At 33.8% G+C, this 20,260-nt stretch overlaps 1 protein-coding gene across 7 annotated transcripts in view; it reads right to left on the reverse strand.

The window, feature by feature from the left end:
* The window catches only part of CNOT2 (CCR4-NOT transcription complex subunit 2), a 114,084-nt gene that overhangs the window by 85,826 nt on the left and 7,998 nt on the right, over window positions 1-20,260 (reverse strand). The window contains exon 1 of one of the 7 annotated variants that reach the window (XM_036250714.1): window positions 4,128-4,170. The exons of 5 other annotated variants lie outside the window; for them this stretch is intronic. The gene's annotated coding sequence lies outside the window, so the exon portion shown is untranslated. Of the gene's footprint in view, window positions 1-4,127; window positions 4,171-20,260 lie in introns of those variants that run through there. One more of the 7 variants, XM_036250718.1, reaches the window with a different exon arrangement.

Here is a 20,260-nt window from a genome sequence, read left to right on the forward strand (position 1 = left end):
GAGAGTAAACCCAGAGTCAAACAAATATGAGTATATTTAATCTCAACTCCAGTCAAGTAGCATACTAGAAAGAGAACATAGAAACTATAAGGAACCTTTACCCCAATTATGTGTTTTTTACTGCTAATGAGTCGAGAATATTTACAAAATTATACAGTTCAGAATTTTCAGACAATACACACAAAATGTATTTGCTTTACTTGTGTAACAGCCAAATTCCATTTTATCATGTGTCATATTAAGGTAACTATAGCACTTTGCTATTTATAAGGGATATGTGTATTCCCTTGTAAGAAACATTAACTAGACAAATTATCTTAGAGAAATTTACCAGAGATTCTGAAACAATTATTCATATTAAAACAGCCTGAGCCCTGGCTGGTTTGGCTCTGGTTACAGCGTCAGCCGTGGACCAGAGAGTCCCGGGTTTGGTTCCCGTTAAGGACATGTACCTTGGTTGCGGTTCGTCCCTGGCCCCAGTTGGGGTTGTGCGGGCAGCAGCCAATCAATGTGTCTCTCGCACATTGATATCTCTCTCTCTCTCTCTCTTCCTCCGTCTCTCCCTCCGCTCTATCTGAATATAAGTGTGAAAATGTCCTCGGGTGAGGAAAATACATACATACATATATACATACATACGTAAAACAGCCTAAGATCCTTGATACTAATAATTACACTTCCTAAAATCCTTCCAAAAATACTTCTTGAGCTCTACTGTATAACAGGTAGTAAAGAAAGAATCAGTGAAAAATGTCCATAAGAAACACACAACTGAAGAATTTATTTCTGAAATAAAAACTCCCTGTGTACACATCCTGGGGCAGAAACCATATTTCCTAACTATTCTCCATTGTTATTAATAAAGTCCCAAATAACACAAAGTTACAAATGGCAATAATATTCACATCTTTAATTGTAATATGAATTCACTAAAAAATGTGTTTAATATTTATTAAACATAATTTGTTTACCAAACAGAGAAGATACTAAACTGAATATGTTGTTAGCCTGATAAGAGCAGTTTTTAACCTGGGTTCTACAAATCCTCAGTCTACTGAATAAATGCAGTGGGTGCATGAACTTGGATAGGAAAAAAATTACATCACTATTTTATTAACCTCTAATTGAAATGTAATAGTGGTACTACCTGTACTTGTGATTTTGGTGGGTTTTTCCCCCATTTTTATTATATTTATTTATTTTTATCCTCACCCAAGGATATTTTTGCATTTATCTTCAGACAGAGGGGGAGGGAGAGAGGGAGGAAGAGAAAAAGAGAAACATCGACATGAGAGAGAAACATCAAGTGGTCGCCACCCACATAACCACAACCAGGGCCAGGGACAAACTGCAACCGAGGTACGTGCCCTTAGTGGTAACCGAACCCGGGACTTTCCAGTCCACGGCCCGATGCTCTAACCACTGGGCAAAACCGGCCAGGGCCCCCCGTTTTTATTTTATTTTATTTTTTCCATCACCATTTATCTCCTCTATGCTCTCTTCCAACTCCATCCCCCCATCACCACATGCATTTGTGATTTTGTTACCATTAGAAACCATAGATATTTTCATATCACTTTGGTTGATAAATTTCAAATTTTAATTTATGCTCATTACTAGTTTAAAAATTACTATGCATCACCTGACTCTGTTGATATGCACATTATTAAATTTATTTACTTGATATTTTAAAGACTATATTCTAATATAAATGGTATGTTTGTAAGTATTTAATTTTGCACAATTCAAATATTATTTTGAATCACCAAATAGCCAAAGGGGTTCATGGCCCCAAACGGGTAAGAACACCTGGATATCAGAGCATAGGTTAGTTTGTTTGCAGAAGGTAGCAGAAAACATAATACTTTGAGAACTTGAAAAAGCCTCAGATCACATTTAGTTGAAACTACTCATTTTAGAGATACAGAAATGGTGGTCTGGTGGAAGCAAGCAAGTGCCTTATTCAACGTCACTCACACAGCTAATTAGTGAAAGAACCAGAGAAAACAGAATCCGAGTTTTCTGGCTCATAATCCAAAGCTAAATCAACTTTGATGTGATTTGGCTCTAAGAAAGCAAAACAGGGCACAGACAACTGCAAATAGATGCCAAAAGGTTAATAGGGAAAGAAATAAATTATACAGGACGAGCTAGTTTGAAAAAGAAAATGATGAGTTGAGGTGTTAAAGCATTTTGAAAATGAATCTATAGCATGACATGCCAATTCAAATGCTGAAAAACACTAGTAAGAGAACAAATAGGTGAGACCTTCTTTGCATATTGAACCGTAGACACATTCCAAACATCTGAATATTCCCAATGTTATTAAAATAGTCTCTCCCATTTTTCCTAAAACATGTATTTCATCTGTTTTTCCACTTTATAGAGAGACTTGAGTAAAGTGAAAATTTTACTTTCCTCTTGATCTACAATAAGAAGTTCAACAGTACAAGTACAATAGTAAGATACTGGTATCAAATAACAGTTGGTATCAATGTCAAGGAAATAAAAGCAGGGACTGTGAAAAACTGAAAGTCTGTGAACCACCTAAAGAAGGTAGTGGCTACTGCTCAATTCTAGCTAGATGCTACCAAGAAAAGAATGGTCAACTCAGAATTCTAGATGGAAAAGAAGTATCCTTCAAAAATGAAGGTGAACCTGGCTTATGTGGCATCATCGCATGCACTGAAAGGTCACCGGTTCTATTCTACTCAGGGCACACAACACTGGTTGTACGTTTGATCCTGGTTGGGGTGCATACAGGAGGCAACCAATTGGTGTCTCTCTCACATCGATATTTCTCTCTCTCTCCCCCCTCTTCCTTTCTCTCTCTAAAATAAATTTAAAAAAAAATTTTTTTTAAATGAAGGTAAAATCACCCTGGCTGGGTTGCTCAGTTGGTTAGAGCATTGTCCCAATACAGGTTTGATACCAGGTCAGGACACATACAAGAATCAACCAATGAATGCATAAATAAGTAAAACAACAAATCAATGTTTCTCTCTCTCTCTCTCTCTCTCTCTCTCTCTCTCTCTCTTCCCCTGACCTTTTCTACTCTCTCTAAAATCAATAAATAAAAACTTTTTAAAAATAAGTTTCATGCTTTAAAAAGATGAAGGTAAAATAAATATATTTTCAGATTAAAGAAAACTAAGATAATTCATCATGAACAAACTTGTTATAAAGGTTATTGCTCTAGACAAAGGGAAATAATGCCAGTAGAAAAATCAGAACTTCAAGAATAAAAATCAAAAATGGCAAGCATGTGGATACATGTAATGAACCAGGAGTTGTCAAACTTCTGCAGAGGACTAGCCAGAGAGTAAATATTTAAGCTCTGCAAGCCAAACAGTCTGTTGTAACAAATCAATTCTTCAGTGTAGTACAAGAGAAACTACAGACAATATGTAAACTAACAGGTGAGGTGTGACTGTATTCCAACAAAATTTTATTTACCAACGAAGGTGGCAGGACACATCTGGGCCGTAGCCATAGTTTGCTAATTCCCAGGACAGACTATTCTTTTCTACTTAAATTCTTTAAAATATGTGTGATAATTTAAAATAAAATTTACATCATTGTCTGAAGGGGCATTCAAACCATGCAACCACAACAGAGAGAAGGATGAGAAAATGGAACTACATGGTAACAAGACTTCCACATTCCACTTGAAGTGGTAAAATATAAATTTTAAGTGTAGTGGGTTTAGTTGTGTACCCGATAAAGATATCTTCAAGGTTTAAGCCCTGGTATCTCTGAAAGTAACCGTATTTGGAATACAGTCTTTGAAGATGAAATAAAGGTAAGAAGAGGTCATGCTAGATTTGGGAGGGCCCAAATCTGATGACTTACACCTTTTTACGCAAAAGGAGAAGACTACATAGAGACATGCACACAAAAGACAGCCAAGTGAGGACAGAAGCAGAAATTGAAACAATGCAGCTGTAAAGTCAAGAAACACAAGAATTGTTTACAACAACCAGAAGCTAGAAGAAGCAAGGAAGGATTCTTCCCTAGAGCCTTCAAAAGGGGGAGAGCCCTGCTGATACCGGATATCAGACTTCTAACCTCCAGAACCAAGACATAAATATGAATAGGCTTTCATCTATTGAAAAAATTGAACTCACAGTTAAAATCCTCAAGGCCCAGATAATTTCACCAGTGAATTCTACCAAACACTGAAAGAAGAAATAATAGCAATTTGACACAGTATCTTCCAGAAAGTAAAATATGAGGGATTACTTCCTAAATCATTTTTATGGGGCTCACATTACATTGACATCAAAATCAAAGACAATACAAGAAAAAAAGATCACTATTCCTCATGAACACAGATGCAAAAATCCTCAACAAAATATTAGCAAATAAAATTCAACGAAATACCCAAAGATTAATAAATAATGAACACGTAAGGCTTATTCTAGGAATATACTTGCTTTCCTTCTGTTTCTTTAAAATAATATAAAATCATATGAAGTAGTAATAATAATATATTGTTGGGCTTATACAATATACTGCTGCAATGTGTACAACGATAGCACAAAAGGAAGAGAGGAAATAGAACTATATAAGTAAAATTTCTATTTCTCACTGAAATTAAATTAGCATAAGTCTGAAGTACATCCTGATAAGTAGTAAGATGCTCATGGTAAGACCTAGTGCAACAACTGAACAGATACAAAAGAATCTAGTGCAAATATTATTAAAGGAATTAAAGTGTTACACTAGGAAAAAGTAATTGATGCAAAATAAAGTCATAAAAGAAGGATAAAGAACAAAAAGACAAGAAAACAAAGCAAAATGGCAGACACATATCTGACTACATCAATAACAATATTAAATGTGAATCATTAAAAAACCCAATCAAAAGACATAGTGTCAGATTGCAAAAAAAAAACAAACAAACAAACAAAAAAACCCAAAACACTACATGCTGTTTACAGGAGATAAAAATATAAAGATATTTTTATATTTAAAAATGCAAATAAATTGAAAGTAAAAGGTAGAAAAAGCTCTATCATGAAAAAGCAACCACAAAAGCTGGAGTAGCCCTACTAATAATAGACAAAATAGACTTTTAAAAATATTACAGATAAAGAGAAACATTTTATTATGGTAAATGGGTCAATCATTAGGAAAATATAACAATTATAAACATGAGCCTAACAAAGCCCCAAAATAAATGAAGCAAAAACTGAAAGAATAAATGAGAGAAATAGCCAATTCAACAGTAATTGGGAGACATTAACATCCCACTTTCAATAATGGATGTAACAAGTAGACATAAAATCAACAAGCCAATAAATAGGTACCTAAAAAGCAATATAAAAACTAAATCCAACAAACATATATAGAACATCCAACAACAGCAAAATATGTTCTTCTCAAATACTAATGAAACATTTTCCAGGAAAACTAGATGCTAGTCATAAAACAAGCCTTAACAAATTTAAAAAGACTGAAATCATGCTAAGTATATTAACCACCCAAAATGGAATGAAATTAGAAATAATGACAAGTAGATATTGGGAAATTCACAAACATAAGGAAATTAAATAACACTTCTAAATAATCAATGGATAAATGTAAGAAAATCACAATGTAAACTAGAAAATATTGTGGAAGGAATGAAAACAAAATAAGTGATACCAAAATATATGGGGTGCAGTGAAAGCAGTATTTGAAGAAAAATTTATAGCTGTAATTTATAACACTTATATTTAAGAACATTTCAAATCAGTAACTTAACCTCCTACCTTAAGAAATTAGGAAAATATAACCATATTAAGCAAAAGCAAATGGAAGAAAAGAAATAATAAAGATGAGTTCAGAAAAAAGTAAAATAGAAAGACTAGAGAAAAATTAAAGGAACCAAAGTTGACTGTCTAAAAAGAAAAACAAAATCGACAAAGTTTGAGCTAATTTGACCAAGAATAAAGAGAAGACTCAAAGCACTAAAATTGGGAATTAAAAAAGGCAGAGTAATACCAACTTTACAGATATAGAAAGGATTACAAAAGAATAACATGAAAAACTAAATGCTAACAAATTAAATAAGTAGATGAAATACACCAATTCCTAGAAAGTCACAAACTACCTAAACTGACTCAAGAAGAAATAGACAATCTGAATAGACCTATACCAAGTGAAGAGAATGATTTAGTTATTTTAAATTTTTCCAGGCCCAGATGGCTTTGACTGGTGAATTCTATCAAATATTTTTAAAAAATTAATACCAATTCTTCACAAATTCTCCCCAAACATAAAAGCACATGAAACATTTCCTAACTCATTCTGTGAAGCCATTATTGCTCTAGTAACATCAAAACATCACAAGAAATGAAAACCAGACTAGTAACTCTTATAAAAATACACAAAAAATACTAACAAAATACTAGAAAATCTAATTGAAAACGAAAATCACATGATCATCAACAGACGCAGAAAAAGCATTTGAAAAAAATCCAACAGCTCTCAGAGATTAAAAACTCTAACAATCAGAAAATAGGATCTTCCTCAAACTGATAAAGGTATCTAGGAAAAAAACTGCCATAAAGCTGTCCACTCTTGCTACTTCTATTCAACATTCTATTTACTAAAAGTTCTAGCTAGAACAATTAAGCAAGAAAACGAAATAAAATCATCCATGTTGGAAAGGAAGAAGTAAAACTCTCCCTATTTGCTGATGATATGACCTTGTATACAGAAAAATTCTAACAAAGCTACTATAAAAACTATTAGATTCTAAAGCAGTTCAATAATAGTTTAGGTTTTAATAATAATAGTTTAATGAGTTCAGAAAACTGCAGGGTACAAAATAAATATGCAAAAATCAAATACCTTTTTAATAACAAACAACCCAAAAATGAAATTAAGAAAACAATCCCATTTATAAAGCATCAAGAAAAATAAAATACTAGAGAATAAGTTTAACAAAAGTACAAAACATATATTCTGAAAACTACAAAGCACTGTTGAAAAAACTTAAATATGAACTACATAAATGGAAAGACATCCTGTGTTCCTAGATCAGTGATTTTCAATCGGTGTGCAACAAGAATTTTTAAAACATGCAAAACTTTCCTCGCCGGGGTGGCTCAGTTGGGCATCATCCAGTGTACCAAAAAGGTTGCCAGGTGGGGAGTGTACGGGAGGCAACCAATGGATGTCTCTCTCTCACATTGATAGCTTGCTCTCTCAAACACACACACACACACACTCTCTCTCTCTCTCTCTCTGTTCCCTTCTCCTCCACTTCCTCCCTTCCACTCTCTCTAAAAAAACAAACAAACAAAACAATGGAAAAATACCCTTGGGTCAGGATTTACAAAAAGAAAACAAATTTTTTTAAGTAAGAAGAAAACCCAGAGAATAGGAGAAAATATTTGAAAATCACATATCCTCTACAGCCATACCACCCTGAATGCACCTGATCTCGTCTGAAAAATCACACCTAATTAGGAATTTGTACCTAGAGAATTTAAAGAACTTTTACAAATTAATACAAAGACAATACAATTTTTTTCTCTAAAAAAAAAAAAAAATCTTAAAAAAAGGAAAATATTTTCATCTGCCTTTCTCTTTTTTTGTGTGCAATTTTTATTAATTTATTTTTGTTACAGATGTTTCTCCTTTCCTCCCAGACACACTCCTCCCAATGTTGCCCCTCCCCCAGCATTGTTGTCTATGTCCACTGGTAACACACACATGAATGTAAGTTCAAAGACAGTTTAAAAGTAGGCAAAGAATCTGAATCTGAGTAGACATTTCTCCAAATATATACAAATAGCCAAATATGTACATATAAAATGTTGATGTCATTAATCACCAGGGTAATATAAATAAAAACCACAATGAGACACCACATCACACACAAAATAATAAAAAGACAAAACAATAACAAGCATTAGCCAGAATCTGAAGAAACTAAAACTCTCATCTACTGCTGGTGAAATGTAAAAGTCAACAGCTGCTTTGGACAACAGTCTGGCAACTCAAGAAGTTAAACACGGTGTTACCACGTGACCAAACAAGTCCACTATGTATGCAACCAAAAGAAATGAAAACATTATGTCCATAAAAACTTGTACACAAATGTTCATAACAGCATTATTCATAATAGCCAAAAAGTAGAAACAACTCAAATGTCCATAAATTGTTAAATGCATAAATAAAATTGGGTATATCCACACAATGGGTATATTCTACAGCAATAAAAGGAATAAGATGCTGATAAATGCTTCAACATGTATGATTTTTGAAAACACTATGCTCAGTGATAATAGCCAGTTATGAGAGGCCACATATTTCACTTATTTGAAGTGTACAGGATAGGTAAACGTACAGAAACAGAAAGCAGATCTGCAATTGCTTAAGGTTGAGTGAGGGTGGGGGTTGAAGGAAATGGAGAGGACCTGCTAAAGGGTTTAAGATTTCTCGCAGGAGGGTGTGATAAAAATGTTCTAAAATTGATTTTGGTCATGGTTGCAAAGCTGTGACTACACCAAAAAAAACCACTGAATTGCAAACCTTAAATGGGTGAGTTAACACATGATATGTAAACTATAACTCAATTAAGTTGTTATATAAAAGTGTCAATCAGTGTAAGCTACCATATTAACAGACTAAGGAACCAAGTGATCATATCAATTGACAGAAAAAATATCTGGCAAAATTCAACATCCATTCATTATAAAAGCTTTATGTGAATTGGGAATAAAACAAAATCTCCTTAATTTGACAAACTTATATCTGTCATTATACTTAATGGTAAAAATGAATTATTTCATAGTTTAATATTGCAAATAAGGAATAAGGAAAAGATTTCCCAGGCAGTGCAATAATATGAGAGAGGGAGAGAGAGGGAGAGGGAGGGAGGGAGAGAGGGAGGGAGGGACGGAGAGAGAGAGAGAGAGAGAGAGAGAGAGAGAGAGAGAGAGAGAGAGAATACAGATCACAAAGAAAGAAATAAGAAATTTTCCCTACATACAGATGACATAGATTACCTAAGTAAAATATGTAAAACAATCTACAAAAAAACTAGTACTGTGATTTTCACAAGGTCACAAGCAAGATCAATGTATGAAACAAACAAACCCCTACTTCTATATGCTAGTAATAGCTAGTAAAGCTCCAAATATAGTTCCCCCAAAATGACATACTTAAGTATAAATGAGATACAGTTATAAACTTAACAAAATACATGCAGAATCTGTATGCTGAAAACAATCAAACACTGATTAGTCAAATCAAAGACCTAAATAAATGGAATGATATACCATGTCCAAGGATTGGAAAACTCAATACAATTAAGAGATCAATTTGGGAGATCCAAATTGATCTATAGATCAATCAATACAATGCAAATCAAAATCCTAACAGAACTTATAATGAGAAACAGATTTCCATTGATTAGAAAACTCAAATTAAAACCACAATAAGATCCAACTCACTAGAATGGCTATATTCACAAAAACACAATAATAAGTGTTGAAGAACAGGAAAACTGGATCCCTCATACATTGTGGGTGGGAATACAATGTGCTGTTGTTCTAGGTGCTGGAGATACAGACAAGATAGTAAGTAAAAATAAGGCAGACAAAGTATCTGCTCTCATGGAATTTTCATCTATTTAACAATTAACAAATTATTTTTGATGGTGACAAATGCTGGGTCAGACAAGGTGTTATAGTACAGTGAGGTACATTAGATAAAGTAATCAGATATGATCTTTCTGAAGTTACAATTGATATGTCATTAGAAAAATGAGATGGTTATATCAGTTATATATATAGAAAGAGGCTCACCTGTTCTACAGGAGCTCAAAAATATATTTTTCTATTTTTACTGAACACATGTATCTACCAACAAGTGATTCTAATCTACAGATGACCACTATTACCATAAATTGATTCTATTAAATGAAAGCCAAGAATACTAATTTTAATTAGCCTGTTTAGTCTCATTTGAAGTAAACTGACAATTTTCATTAGGTTTGATTTTTTTCAAACACACACTGAAATAATTAACATACCTCTATCTTCAATGACCCCTCTGGTCATTGAGTCCAAGGGACTCAAGACAAAAGCCACAAGCCTAAATGAAAGCGTTTCTAGTCTGACTATCAGAAAGCTGAACACTAGTTTTTAAGGATCTTATTTTGTTATATTTTCAAAAGCACAATTTACTCTACAATTGTCTGTATCACTTTTATTATAACCTATAACCCCATTTAATCTCCCATTTGTACTTGTTCACTAACTTCTGTGTTTCTTCTACATTATACATTTTCAGACTGAGCCATCCTTTTTCCTATTTTCATCTAATAACTTTTCCTACCAAATGTGCAATTACAGCATGTTTGGTTTAACCAGTTATCAGTAGGACAATCAATTAGCTCACCTGTATAATTTAAGAAAAAAAAGTGACATATTGGCAAACAGTAAAATTTTGCAGTTAAAAAAAATCCCTCTAATATTATCTTATTCTAAATTTTCCATATACCATACCCAAGCAACAAAACCATCTACTGTTCTCCCAACATTTTTTTCTTTCCAAAAGTCAAATCTAATTTGATTATCAGCATAACTAGGAGTAACTTAAACCGTATCAATGTTTATGGTCAAAATATAATTTAATGACCTTATAGTTATTTAGGAAAGTTAAAAACTATCTTCTGGCCGTATCAATGTTTATGGTCAAAATATAATTTAATGACCTTATAGTTATTTAGGAAAGTTAAAAACTATCTTCTGGCCAAAAACACACACCACCGCCCTGGCCAGTTTGGCTCAGCGGTTAGAGCGTCGGCCTGAGGTCCACAGAGACCCAGGTTCAGTTCCCGCTAAGGGCACGTACTTTGGTTGCAGTTTGTCCCCGGCACTGGTTGGGTCCTGCAGGAGGCAGCCACTAGATGTGTCCCTTTCATGTCGATGTTTCTCTCTCTCTTTCTTCCTCTCTCTCCCTCCCACTCTATCTGAACAAAAAATGGAAAAATGTCCTCGAGTGAGGATAAAAAAAATAACAACACACGCTACTGATTTAATCTGCTAAAAAACACAGTAACTTTCCTCAGTTCTGAGGCCAAATAAAAATATTAATGTATTGAACAAATAAATATTTACGTAGTACTTAAGTACCAGGCACTAAATTGAACAGGAGACTTTCTTTTTAAGTATTAATTATCTTCAAAGCCCACAGGGAGGTATAAGTTTTCTAGAATATCTGGTACCAAGTTAGCATTAAATTAAAGTTTGTTGACTGAATAAATGGTATGTGAAAAACATCTACCGCAGATCTTGACTCAATTAAATATTAGTTCCCTAATTGCTTTCTCCCCACTAACATATTATCACTCTTTGAAATAATTATCCATCAATAAAAGCTGAGATCAGTTTTTAATTTATTGACATTTTAGTAAGCCTTCCAAACTCTTAAAAAGTTTTATGAGTTATAATTTTAATTGGCAGAAAACTACAATTTTGTGATCTAAAAGTAAACTAATCAAGACCTAAAAGTAATCACTTTCACTAGATAAAGCTTTTAATAAACATAAATATATATTTCTTCAAATCACTAATGAATATTAATAAAAAATATAAAAGTGCAACTCTATGGGTAGGCACAATTAAAAAGCAGAACCAGGAGACACGAGGGCCCCAATAATCATCACTGATGATTACACTACCATTTTTATAAGAGCCTGTTTGCTTTACATATGTTTACATACAATATTTTAATACTTCAACAATTATTCAAAGTAAGCAATATTATCTCCATCTTAGAAAAACTGAAATAAGATTCAGAAAGGCTAAGTAACTTGCCTATGCACATAGGGTGGTGGAAAAAGGATTCATGCCAAGGTCATTTACCTCTAAACCTGGTATATTTACTGTACCAAATGTGTATTAGAACAAACACATTTCAGGCACCAGTCAGAATAGCACAAGAAATGCTATCCAAAAGAAAGGAATGATTGATACATGAAACAACTTTAATGATCCAAAATATTATGTTGAGCAAAAGATGTCAGACACAAAAAAATGCATATTGTACAATTCCATTTGTTCAAACCTCAAAAAAAAAAATTCTAATCTATAGCGACAGAAAGCAGATCAGTGATTCCCATGGCCACAAATGAGGACTGCATAGAATAGTGAACTGTGGAAGTGATGGAGATGTTTTTATCCAGATTGTGGTAGTCACAGGTGTATAAATTTGTCAATTTCATTGTAAAGGACACTTAAATGGGTGCCTTGTATTATTATATTTATCTTCCTTGACAAAATTAATTTTAAAATAAGAATGTTAAGAAAGCCCTTGTGAAAAAAATAAAAATGGTATCAGTTCCCATAGATATCAAATGAAAATGGGCCCTGTCCTGAGAAAGAGCAAGATCTTGATGGGAGACAAGATATATATATGTTTTAAAAAATATTTCTAAAATATTGAAGTAGCATATTAACTTGCTTTAAAAAATCTTAGCATAATAAATGTTTAACAGAAATCAGTAATACTAATAGCTCACTTGATTTTAATTGTCCTCTTACTACCAGATTAAAGTTTCCTTACTAAATTGTAATTTTTCTTCAAGGAGTTTAAATCATATATGAACTTTCAAATGCATACGTTTCTTTATAATCTGGTAACTGCATTATATCTTACTTCCCAACTTAAGAGCTAGTCCTACAGATATAAGGTGTTTTTTTTTAATTGATTTTAGAGCCTGGCCAGTGGGGCTCAGTGGCTGAGCATCAACCCATGCACCAAGAGGTCGCCGGTTCGATTCCCAGTAAGGGCACATGCTCAGGCTGTGGACCAAATCCCCAGTGTGGGGCATGCAGGAGACGGCCAATCGATGTTCTCTCTCATTGATGTTTCTATTTTTCCCTCTTCCTTCCTCTCTCTCTAAAATCAATAAAGAAAAAAAATTTAAAATAAATAAAATTGATTTTAGGGAGGGAGGGAGAGACAGCGAGAGAAGCATTGATGTGAGATACATGGATCAGTTGCCTCCCAGAGGCACCTTTACTGGGAATCTAACCCATAACCTAGGTATGTGCCCTGCCCAGGATTGAACCCGTAACCTTCCTATGCATGGGACGATGCTCCAACCAAGTGTGCCACACAGCCAGGGCCAGATATAAGGATTTTTTATTTATTTTTTATTTATTTATTTATTTTTATCCTCACCCGAGGACATTTTTCCATTTTTTGTTCAGGTAGAGTGGGGGGGAGAGAGAGGAACAGAGAGAGAGAGAGAAAAACATCGGATGTGAAAGGAACACATCGAGTGGCTGCCACCTGCACAACCGACCAAGGCCGGGGACAAACTGCAACCGAGGTACGTGCCCCTAGCGGGAACTGAACCCAGGTCTCTCAGGACCACAGGCTGACACTCTAACCGCTGAGCCAAACCGGTCAGGGCTATAAGGATTTGTTAAAGTAAAGAAAGCAGCCACTCTTAGTGTCATAATTCAGAGCCAATGATAAATTGGGGAACTTCTGCATTCCAAAAGAAACACAGTGCAGTGATTTTCTTTTTACTTTTTGGTACGTGCCCCTAGTGGGAACTGAACCCAGGACTCTCTGGTCCACAGGCCAACGCTCCAACCACTGAGCCAAACTGGCCAGGGTTGATTTTCAAACTATGGACTCTAACAGCAGGCCATGAAATCAACAAAGTGGGTCAAAATTACCATGTTTAAAAACATGATATATAATATAAAACATCTAAATGCACTTGCAGTAAGAGAATAGTTTCTTGAGCTTCCCGCACCCACCTTCAGTCATATACAAATACATGAACACTCACTCTGACTCCACACTATGGACCCTGGTTTGGGGGGGGGGGGGGGGCGGATAAAACTCTCTTGAAGTACGCTAGAGCAAGAATAATAGTGTAATAAAAATAAATAAAAAATCATGTGCATTGGAGTCAAAGACCTAAAAAAATCTTACGTTCTGCCACTCATTAGCTATATGTCCTTGGAAAAGTTAACTGCACAAGTTATTCTATAGAACATTATTCGACTATAAAATGGGAAGAAGTTGGCTAACTTCGTATAAAACAATTGTGAAGAGTACATACGAGATCACTTTACTCAGCTAAAGTCAAAGTCCTTATGATGACTTACAAAATCTTTCCTGACTTGCCTCTGGCCCCTACCTTTTCTGTACCCATCTTCCATTCTCCTCCTTTCCCACTTCACTCCAGCCACAAAGACGTCCTTGCAATTCTCCAATCGTAAGATATCAAATCATGTAACATCCTCTCTAATGACATTTGCTCTTAGTTGTTTTCCCTTCCTGGAACCCCTTTCTTTTGGATATGCACAGAATTGCTGCCTCACCACAGTCGCACACACTAGAGAGGCATTCCATGACCAGCCAATTTAAATCTTCATCTCATATATATATACTTCATACTCCCTTGGTCTCTCTTCTCTATATCCTTAACACCATCTACCATACCACGTTTTATTTTTTTACTTTGTACACTCTATATTATCTTAAAACAGTGCCTGGCACACAGGAGTTAAATATTTGCCAAATGAATGAATATATAACATAAAAAGTACCTAATACAGTACTTTAACAGTATTTTTGCCTACCCCCATTAGCATACCAACTTTGTCTTTTCAAATTCATCCATAAATATCAAATTGAAGCCCTCTAGATAGCATAAACTTAAGAAAATAGTAAAAAAATAAATCCAATTTTAACATTTAACATAACATCTCAGCATAACATTTTTAGTGTTGATACAGTGAATTAAACTAAACTTTTACATTGTTAGTTTGTCCAGTCTGAATGGCTTTGTGCTTAATTTTGGTGTTGTACCTCTATATGTTAACCTCACTTCATACTTGTGTGATAGTAAATATTTACTTTTTTCCCCAGCAAATGGAATAATTTGGGATGGAACCAGAGACAAAATTCTAACTATTATTTTACTTTTTCCTTCAGTGTCATTGACAATAAAGTGAAAAAGACAATTCACACATAACTGGTGAGAATGTACACTGGCACAGCCTTATTAAGAAAAAAGCAAGTAAATATTAAAAGCTTTAGAATATAACCTTTCATACATTCAACAAATATTTGTCAGGACCTATATGAGGTTTTGAATACACATTAGTGAAAAAAACTGACTTGATCCCTACTTATGATCCAGTGATGGAATGAGGAATAAAACTGAGAAATGTTAGAAACCAAAGGAACTTAACTTCTTTTTCTGTGCCACTTGACATATCAGAAATAAAGACAAACTATTTCTGAAATAGTGTTAAACTGATGATCAATTTTGTAAAAGCAAAATTATATATCTTTGTCCTGACTTAATATTATTTTCCCAAGGTTGGAATAAACATTAAAAATAAAATCCATTTAACTATACAATTTAGAATGCAGACTCTTCTGAAGAATGAATTTTCTAGTTACTTCTACTTAATTCCTGCAAATTAAGCAAAAAGCCTTTGGTATTAAAACTTTTCCAAATGTGCAAATAAATTCTCTTTTTCCTAGAAATAGTAAACACAATGAACATAAATCAATATTTGATGCCTGAGCATACTGCCATGCCTGACAATCATTATTAAAACCATCAAAAATTATAAAGAGGCATATCTTGACCAGGATTTTCAGATCTCCTAGAAATTTACAAGTTTTATATTATAAATGTAAGTTTTATAAGTAAGTTTTTTAAATATCAGTGAATTGTCTTTGTTATATATTATTTGCCTTAATTAATATGAAAAAAATGGAGGAGCAACCTGAGAATTTAGAGTAGCAAGATTCCAGTTTCTAGAGTTTCAGTGTTTTCAGAAGACAAAAATATTTCATGTGAAAGCAGCTTTTTTATAATACGAGATTAATTAGCAGACTTCACAAGCCCTTAATATCAGTACTAGATTTTACAAGGGTCCTTTTCAATGCACAACAATCATTTTCCAACTCATTACTCAGTGATTCACTTTCCTTACTTTGCTACTGCAGCTACTTAGTGCTAGTATGCTTTCCTTATATGGTATTTACTTTAATGCTTCAAAAAGCTCAGTAAGCAAAAGATCTTACAGATTATAGGGAGGAAAAACAGCAAAAGTTATTCACATTATATACATAAAGAACGTAAAATAGTTTCAAACTACTGCACTGACATTCTCAATGCTCTAATTATAAATTACAAATGAATTTCATGTGTAAGGAAAAATAGGCATAATGTTCACAAAAATGTCTGGCTAACTGATAAAGAGAAAGCACACAAATACCGTTACAAAAAATTGGAAGAACCCAAGGAATATTCACAATCTTTCAACCTTAACAACAGAATGAAGATGAGGCCAACTTCTTGCTATACCTATCTATGTATAAACACACTGAAAATAGCAGGACTTCAGCAAGCAAAAACATCCAATACTAACTGGCCTACTATGATGTAAAGAGCAGAATTATTTTCTCCCTTTCCACATTCCCCCCTCCCCAAAGTCCAACAAGCCAGATACTGAATTTAATAAAAGGCAAACCACATGAATGCAACAGTACAGCAAATTAAAAAAAAGAATAAATGAATCACACAACTTAAGCAACTGCTAGTTTCATTACAACCACTAATAATAAGGAATCATTACCATAACACTCCCACATACTTTACAGTAAACCAGACACTTTTACTTTTATTCTCTCAACTGTCATCAGGAACATTAGGAGGTACAAATGACAAAATCTGAGGCTCTTTAATACTAACTGATTTGCCCAGAGACACAGGTAATAAATTCATGGAGGCCACACTAAAACCCATGTTCTGAATCCAAGTATGGTAGTCTTTCCAAAATAATATAGCATTTCTCCATTAAAGGTGAGTAAATACTCAAAAGTGAATAAATTCCCTGACTTTCTTAACTTTCAAAAATTAAATGACAGGAGTTATGTTAAGTATTTCCTCTGAACTTCCTCCAGAATTCTGGAATATTTACTCTGCATAAAGAAAATAATGTTAAGTAAGAATCTATTGTCAGGTGTCTTATGTGACTGTATTTAATAGAAGATATTTCATTTATTTTAAAGAAATGGAAAAGAGGCATAAGAAAAATCCTGCTATTGATAATGTAACATAACTTCAGTTGTAACTGGTTGACACAAGTTTGAGTCATAAACCAATGCTCTTTCCATTAGACTTATCCCATTTAACAAAGGAATTATTAAATGCCTCTTATGTACCATGCACCATGCCAAGTGCTCCACATAGAGAAATGCCAAGATGTATTTATATTACTCAAAATACTACACACAATATTTAACACCATGCATCTAAATAAGAATTCCTGGTAGGAAAAACATGTCTAGATTCCTAAGAACAAAACTGCATCCTTCCCGTTTACACTTACAAATTTGATACAAAAAAGAGCACAGTACACCCTATGAAATAAATTGTGGCTAATTCTCATTTGTCTCAGTTCATCTTTAACTGGCAAGTCCCACTCAAAAAAAAAAAAGAAAAAAAAGATGCCCTGGCCAGTTTTGCTCAGCAGTTAGAGCAACAACTCACAGACAAGTCCTGGGTTCAGTTATCGCTCAGGGCACTTACCTCGGTTGCAGTTTGTCCCCGGCCCCGGCTGGGATAGTGTGGGTAGCAATCACTCAATGTGTCTCTCTCACATCGATATTTCTCTCTCTTCCCCCCTCTCTCCTCCCGCTACATCTGAAAATAGCTGCAAAAAATGTCCTCGGGTGAGGATTTAAAAAAAAGGAAAAAAGAAACCCACAACAACCCAAAGAGCCTTTTATTCCTTAAGTCAACTATATGAGATAAATATTGTTATTTATCCACATTTTTTGAATGAGAAACCTTAAGTTTAGAAAAGATAAGTCACACAGCTAACTAAAAGCAGTACAACAATAATTCCAATTCCATAGCTAGAACTAGAGATTTTAACAACATCGTGTAAAATTCCAGCACAATATAACTCTAAGTTATAAGCAGCTCCATTTTGTTAAGTCAAAAAGAAACAGGCAACCTGGGCAACTCCAAGTCACCATGGTAGAATCATTAACTTTTGCTATTAAAAAAAGGTATATAATGCATGCTATCAAAGTAGTAATTTTCACAAACTGCATTAAGGAATCAATTCCTTTAACTTAAAAAACATGCACTTGGGCTCTTTTTCGCATGTCAGAACACGTAATGCAGCAACCTAAAATTAAAACGCATAACTAAGGGTTATTTAGTACTGTGAATAACACGTACACACCTTACCATTGTAAACTAAGCACTTTTAGTAATATACAGGTATCAGCTCCTATGAATGGTTATGTCGTTAATTTTAGGTGGATTTTTTTGGTATCATTCTAATTTATTCAAGTAATATTAAATCTCAAGCCTGCAAATAATGTCCAATAACATTCAAACTTTGCCTGCCCTATAACTTATGGAACAAATTCCACCCATTAATGCAAAACTTTAAATTAATAATAATGGTTTATACATATAACAAGTTATCTGGAAAACAGAAACTAGAGTTTCAAAATCATACAGTTCTTAACAAATAAATAATCCAGCCAATATGAATACAAAACAATCTGTTTTGTGGAATGGAGAGAAAATAACTCTCAAAAGGTTCACAAATACCATATATTACACGATAAAACTTGTTATTTTAATTATAAGTCAACTGTGGAATTAAAACTATGCCCCTAAAACACAAATCTGATTATCACTTGCATTGTTAAAATAAAAATTTGGTTATCCTCATCATTTTAGAAAGTCTCACACTATGGCAAATTCATTCCTTCAGTTTCTCATGAGGTCTCAGAACTCCACCAAGATTTACAGCAAATTACTTTGCCATTCGCCAAAATCCAGTATATTCTCAGGCTTTCTGTATTTGCAATATTAATTCCGTACACTCACCCACCTAGTGAACTCCAAATCGTTCTTTCAAGCCCAGTTTAAATACCACCTCTCTAAAACCAACACTTAACTATTTCAAACAAGAATGCTCTATTCTAGCATATATATCTACAGCATGCACCTCAAAAACTAAACTTTAAGAATTATTCAAAACACCTATAATAATGCGTGCCACACAGTAATATTTACTGGACTATTCAAAGAAATCTGATTGAACATGAAAATCATTTCTAATTAATTTCTAAGAAAAAAAACTATTATCTAAAACTTGGCAAAACTAAAAACTCTTAATGGTTTTATGAGTCTATGCAAACACAAAGATTTAAGTTTGTTCTCCTTTATCCTTTTCCACTAATTACAGACAGACTCCAATTCTACCTGATCCTGAAAACATTTTTATGGCCTCTTATTGAAAAATATTCCCTCCTTCCTATAATTCTCATAAAATTTATTACAAATTATTGAGCCCACCAAAATATTTTCAGCAGTTGAAAGACAAGAATTGTATCTTAATCATCTTTCTTTTTTTCCCTTTAGAATTTACTCCTATTTTGGTAGAAAGCATTACATAACTGTTTATAAAACAACTTATCATCAAACATGCAAAACTTGACCCCATCTAGGAGCCTTCTATTCTTTCTGCCAGGAAAACAATCACCCAGATTTCTGCATGGCTTTCTCCTTTTTAGGTTTCTGCTCAAACGCCACCTTCGAGGAGGTCTTTCCTCATTACCCTACTTAAAATAGGCATAACTTCAGCCCTAATCAACTGCTGTACTCTTATCCCCTTTGCTTTCTTCATCACAGTTACCACTATCTGAAATTGTTCATTTAGGTGTTTACTTATTTATTTAATGTCTCCCCCTCTAAGACGTTAGCTCTATGAAGGCAAACTTGTCTTATTCACCATCATATATCCCCAATGTCTACAAGAGAATAAACAAATTATTAAAGAATTTGGTTGAAAACATCTAGAATGCTAACATCCAACCAGTAGAAATTAAAATTTTACTTTAAACAATTTTTATCCAAATGCTACTCAAAAACAATTAATTCTATGAATTTAGCATCTGCAGAGAGAAGAAAAACTTGACTTTTTAAAAACACAGATTTTAGGTTGGAAGTGACCTTAGTGATAAAGTCCTGTGGTTTTCAAACTATGCTCTAAAATACCCTAAGAGCAGAGGTCAAATTCTCTGAAGCACTAAACTGTAACTGTTTCATACATATACATCTATTTTAGGATGTGTAGATTTACACACATACTGAACACAAAAGCGTATTTATACAGTCATGTGTCACTTAATGACAAGGATACATTACAAGAAGTGCATAACTAGGCTATCATCTTTC

The sequence above is a fragment of the Molossus molossus genome, unplaced genomic scaffold, assembly GCF_014108415.1.
Source record: "Molossus molossus isolate mMolMol1 unplaced genomic scaffold, mMolMol1.p scaffold_m16_p_10, whole genome shotgun sequence".
NCBI lineage: Eukaryota > Metazoa > Chordata > Mammalia > Chiroptera > Molossidae > Molossus > Molossus molossus.